General features: G+C 40.6%; 1 non-coding gene across 1 annotated transcript; it reads right to left on the bottom strand.

Annotated features, from left to right (window-relative positions):
* Positions 1–5,799: 5,799 nt before the first annotated feature.
* TRNAG-UCC (transfer RNA glycine (anticodon UCC)) lies at positions 5,800–5,871 on the bottom strand. Its single transcript has one exon. It is a non-coding gene; the product is annotated as a tRNA-Gly (tRNA).
* Between the last annotated feature and the right edge of the window lie 352 nt (positions 5,872–6,223).

Here is a 6,223-nt window from a genome sequence, read left to right as displayed (position 1 = left end):
ACACCACACACACACACACACACACACACACACACACACACACACAGTCCACGTAATATCCATTAGAAAATTCTATTGGTTCTGAAAATTTTAACAATGAGTAAAGCATAGCACAGTTCTGTCTACTTTTACCCCTTGTTTGGTTCAGAAAGTTATAAAAGGAAGCTGGAAAAAGAACAGGTTACTGAAAGTGTGAAACATCCTGGTTACACGAAATCCAGAAAATCACTAAGCATGTTTTGAAAAATATTTTGTAACTGTATCTTATAAGTTACCCCTACCTTTAGTGAGTGTTGCTGGATAACGATATTAATAATGGAAAAACTGGGGAAAAAGACAAATTCATATTGTATAAAATACAATGATATATACAGTGCATGTAATAATCCCTTATTTTTAATATAAAAGAAAAAGTATATAATTTTTATTAATAACTCAGTTTCTTTCCCTTTGCTTAATATATATTCAACAAATATTTTTAAAATATCATTTTGAAAGATACCAGATTACCTGCCTTATTACTCCCTTGGGTGTTAGTTCTTCCCTGGAGAAATGCAGGAACAGCAGGGCTAACCTTGCAAGTCTGTACCTTACAAAAGCAACACCAAAGTAAAGGGAGGGAGGATATGATCACAATAGATCAGCCCAAGAGCAGAGCAAATGAGCCCCTAGGAAAGGTCCACACAGATCTGCTCACAGAGCCAAACCTTGCTTTGAAAGCTGGAATGAGGTCACTGGCATATCTTCAATCAACACTAACTGCAAAATTATATATATTTGTATTGCAGTGTTGTTTGTAAGAGAAACTCCCTTCCCCCCCTCAAAAAAAACTGGAAACAATCTAAATATCCAGCTTTAGGGAACGGGTTAAAGAAACTACAGCTTGTAAATATTGAAATATTATGCATCTGCAAAACAAAACAGGAAGAAAAGGAAAGAAGAAAAGACAAGGAAAAAAATAAAAGCGACTCATTAGGTACTCATACAGAAAAAAATCCAAGATATATCGCTAATATAAAAAGCAAGTGCAAAACTGTGTGTGTAACAGTTCAAACATGGAAGTCACCCAAGTGTCCATCGATAGGTGAATGAATAAGTAAAATGTAGTATATAGATACAATGGGATATTATTCAGCCTGAAAAAGGAAGGAAATTTTGACACATGCTACAACATGGATGAGGCTTGAGGACATCATGCGACGTCTTTTTGTGACACAAGCCAGTCACAAAAAGACTCATACTGTGTGATTCTACTTACATAAGGTACCTAGAATAGTCAAAGTCATAGAGACAGAAAGAGAAAAGCGGTTGCCAGGAGCTGGGGATGGGAGGAGAGGAATGAGGAGTTATTGTTTAATTGGCATAGAGTGTCTATTTTGCAAAATAAAAAGAGTTCTGGAGATGGATGGTGGTGGTGGCTGCAGAACATTATGAATGTACCTAACGCCTCTGAATGTACACGTAAACGTGATGAAGATGGTAACTTTTATGTTATGTGTATTTTACCACAATTTTTCAAATTGAGAAAAAAAATCCACAGTAAAAATAAAATAAAATTTCAAGGTAAGTCATCATTCTTTGTTTGTTCTGAATTTACTTCTTGGACACTGGCTTTTAAAAATGAAAAAGTAGATCTGAGCTGAAAATACAAGTAAAATGTAGGAGAAAGCAATATAGGGGTAGGGGATTAAGAGATACAAAATATTAGGTAGAAAATAAGCTACAAGGATATAGTGTACAACACAAGGAATATAGCCAATATTTTATACTAAGTATAAGTGAACTATAACCTTTAAAAACTGTGAATCACTACATTGTACACCTGTAATTTATATAATGTTGTACATCAACTATACTTCAAAAAAATAAAATTAAAAATAAATAAATTAAATGTAGAAGAAACAAAGTCACTTATTAAAGAACAGCTCTGAGTGGAACTCTGAATGGATCTCTGAAGTCAGACACCCAAGGTTCAAATCTCAACTTTACCATTTACAAAATCTGTAATTTTAGGTAAATTTCTTAACCTCTCTGTGCCTTAATTTTTTCATCTGTAAAATGGACATAATGATATTACTTGCCTCATATGTTTGTTGTGTGAATTAAAGTGATACATGTAAAAAACAAGTGTGTGTAATATGCTGTCATCTGTGTAAAAAAGATAAAATAAAAGAAATATGTACTTTATTCTTTCTTGTATATGCATATACTATTTTGGGAAGAATAAATTATTCTGTTAAACTTTACTGTTTCTAGGGACAGAAACTGAATGACAGGGATTGGGAACAGAAGGGAAATGTTTCATTATACATTGTTTTGTACTTTTTGGGTTTTGAACCATAAGAATGTATTATCTACTCAAAAAATAAGTATTATTAAAACTTTTTGAAATGCCATCCCCTTCCTTTAGTCTCCCCTACTCACACAGCAAGATTAATCTGCCAGACACACAGCTCTGGTCATGCTACACCCTGCCAGTCAGAATCCTCAGTAGGGCACAAACTCTCCCTAGTGTGACTGCTAAGGCTTTGTATGATCCAGGCTCAACGCACCCATCCTATTATTCTTCCAACATCCCCCTTCACACAGTCTGTCTCCAGTCAAGCCTTACTACTCACTCAACTACTTTCCAGCAGTCACCCTGTTTGGGACCATAGTAGCCATAACCCATCCTCACCTTGGCATTTGGAAAGCCCAAAGTTAATCACTTATTTGTGGCTCCTCCTCTGTTACCCACCCGGGTTCTTGGACTCTTTAATCAATAGAAATTGATAAGAAGCCAGATGAGAAATTCAGGCAAAGCTTTACTGGGACTCGTGCTGCAGCACAAGGGAGTGAAAACAAGTAACAAGTGCCCTTGCTCACTCCCTGAGGGGAATGAGTTGATCCCTTAAATGGGGTGAGGGTAGGGGCGGGTCCAGGGGTCAAGCTGGAGGGGTGGCTTGGATGATCTGCCCACCCCCTTGGTGGTGCTGTGTGCAGGGATCATGTGCCGTACCCTGCTTTTGCTCCTGACACCTCAGAAGTGACAATTGGGCTTTTGGGTTTTTTGTATCTTGTTGTACATAATTTGCCCCAACTGCCCTTGTATGCAGTTATTTTTAGTCCCTTGTGCAACCACTGCAGCAAAGGGTCCAAGGCCCCAGGTCCTAGCCTGTCTCACCTCCACACCTCCCATCTCACCCATTTTCTCTGATTTGTGTCAGTAAACACATACAAAACCTCCCTGCCCCTACCTGAGCCTGATAACGACCTAGAAGTTCAGGCCTTAGATTGGGGCCCTGCTAACACAATTTAGACCTGTACCTCTGAAAGGGAGAAAGAACTTTTTGGATCCCAAAGTCCCTGGGCCAATGACCTCTTCCACCAAGAAAACCTCAGGAGCAGGAACTTCCCTACCTTCTCCTTCCAAACTAAGCCTGCTCTGAGGTGAAAGGGAAAAGTGCTTAGGCAGATGGGAGGACCTTGGCCTGACACACCATATAGGCGAGGAGGATAGGACAGCCCCCCTTACCCTCCCACCTGTACATTCTTGCCTTGGCCTCAGGTAGAGCCTCTGAAGAGAAGATAGGGCCAAGGCTGGACTCCAAGCTAACATTGGATTAATTGCCCTCCTTCACCTGCTGACCACCCTCGGGGCCCAGCTAATGCAGCACCTCTTCTAAGAGTCCACAACTGGGGACTCCTAGAGCCCTCTGCATCTCACCACACAGGGTCTTGATACCACCACTCAGTTTCCCTCCCCCAAAGCAGTCAATGTCAGCAATGCCTTGTTTATCCTTTCAGAGACAGTCCATATCTGTACTAACAGGGCTGACCCCACCCAGCGAGACCCTGCCCACTCCCAGCTCACAGCATAGCATTCAAGAAAGGTCAGCTGGTGAACCCAGAGGTTCTCAAAGCCCTTCCTCTCCAATGCTCAGTGAAGAGTTCACCATGTGCAAACTGAAATGAATCCCACTGATCATACAGAAAAACATAAGCTTCACAGTATGGGCTTTCTTAAGACAAGAAACACAAATGCACCTGGGTAGAGTGACACACCCACAGCCATCTCTGGCAGTCAGCTCTCTCTGCACACTGATCCTTGTCCTGCTGTCCCACCAGCCCCCAATACCTCATTCATAACCAGTATCAGGCTCCTCATGTCTCTCAACCACACAAGCTCCCTAGATCAGTTGAAAATCAGACATCACCTTCAGCCACCATAACTCAGAGCAACAAAGAAGCCCCAAAGAAGAGTTAGCAATCAAGCAGCACCTGCTGCCCCATGGCCTGGGGAAGTATGAAATTGAGCAACAGGAAGAGCAAATTGCTGATAATGTTCACATGTGATGCAACTTTCCCAAAAGTTGTGCGTGAGCATGTGCCTGTGTTTATCTATATACATGTCTGTTTATTTGTATGTGAATGAACATTTGTATAGAGTCGATAATGTATATGTAGGCACTCACATATATTAGATGTGTGTCTGTGTACTTGCATGTGTAAACAATTGTGTTGTGGGTAGTGTGTGTATGTTTGTGTGTGTTGTATGTATCTGAGGAGGCTGAGACAGGGCAGAGTTGCTAGACCAGATAAGCCAAGGGGTACCTTTGGCTCTTGACAAACCTAGGAGTGACTCACTGGTGGTCCCTCTGTCCCCTTCTCCCTTCTATCCTCCTGGGTTGAGAGCATTTTGAGAGTCTGGGTGGATGGCCTTATATGTGTTGTATCCGGCCCTCTCCCTTAGACTGTGAACACAGACCCTTGCTATTCCCATCAACTTGAGAGCAAGAGCTTTCTGGGAAAGGCCAGATGGTCTCCTGAGGGGAAGTGAAAGGCCCTTGGACCAGATCCCAAAAGGAAGATATATTTAACTGTGGCTGGGCTCTCAAAGGTTTTTAGAGGAGTGATGGAATCGTTATATATCTTAATTGTGATGGTGGTTCCATAATTGTATATGTTTGTCAAAACTTACAGAATTGTACACTAGGAAGAGTGACTCCTAGGACTTCCCTGGTGGCGCAATGGTTAAGAATCCGCCTGCCAATGCAGGGGACATGGGTTCGAGCCATGGGCTAGGAAGATCCCACATGCTGTGGAGCAATTAAACCCACACGCCGCAGCTGCAGAACCTGCGCTCTAGAGCCCGTGAGCTACAACTACTGAGCCCAAATGCCACAGCTACTGAAACCCATGTGCCTAGAGCCCGTTCTCTACAACAAGAGAAGCCACCGCAATGAGAAGTCCGCGCATCGCAACGAAGAGTAGCCCCTGCTCACTGCAACTAGAGAAAGTATTCGCGCAGCAGTGAAGACCCAACACAGCCAAAAATAAATAAATAAATAACTTTAGTTTTTAAAAAAAGAGTGAATTCTTCTGTAAATGATACCTTAATAAAAAATATGGAAAAGTCTGTACAATTGACAATTGAATGTTAGTATTTTTTTAGCTGACTATAAACATAAACAGTGTCACACTATCAGTTTTCTAGGTTATATCAATTTGCCTTTAGTATGATAGGCAAAAAAAGTAAGAATAATTACTTATAGAAAAATTAAGAATATTTAATTACTGAAATGATTAAATTTATAGTAATGAATTGACAGAATTAAAACAGCACAAGACTTTTAACACATCAAGAATTAACTATAATCAAAATAAACTGAATTTCTAAAAAAGTTCAGAGCATTATGTCCTAGTTTATATTTGGGGAACACCTTGTCTTTATTCATACATAGGGAGATGTTCTCTTTTTTTTTAATGTTCTTTTTTTTTTTCTTTTTTAGCTGCGCCTTGCGGTTTGCGGGGTATCAGTTCCCCAACCAGGGATTGAACCCAGGCCCTGGCAGTGGAAGTGCCAAGTCCTAACCACTGGACCACCAGGGAATTCCCAAGAAGTTCTTTTAAGAGTACAGTTTAAAAAAAAAAAAAAAAGAGTACAGTTTAATGTACTCTGTGGGCAAGGAAGAGATATTACTGGGTTGCTGGTAACTGTAGAGCTTGCAAAAGAATTATTAATGATTGTTATTAAATGCAGTATACTCACAATATATGTGAAATGGTTTGGGTTTTTTCTGAGTCTGAATAAAAGTTCATGAAATTTCAAGACAAGGAGGAGAAGGAAGAAAGAAGCAGATGCCACTCCTAGGGACTGTAAAGGAGCCTGGCTCAGGAGCCAGGAAACCTGAGTTAAAATCCTAACTCTGCAATGCACTCAGATGATGTGACCTTGGTAGGT

Source organism: Neophocaena asiaeorientalis, unplaced genomic scaffold, assembly GCF_003031525.2.
Source record: "Neophocaena asiaeorientalis asiaeorientalis breed wild unplaced genomic scaffold, Neophocaena_asiaeorientalis_V1.1 scaffold504, whole genome shotgun sequence".
Taxonomy (NCBI): Eukaryota; Metazoa; Chordata; class Mammalia; order Artiodactyla; family Phocoenidae; genus Neophocaena; species Neophocaena asiaeorientalis.
This window is presented reverse-complemented; position numbering and strand designations above follow the sequence as displayed.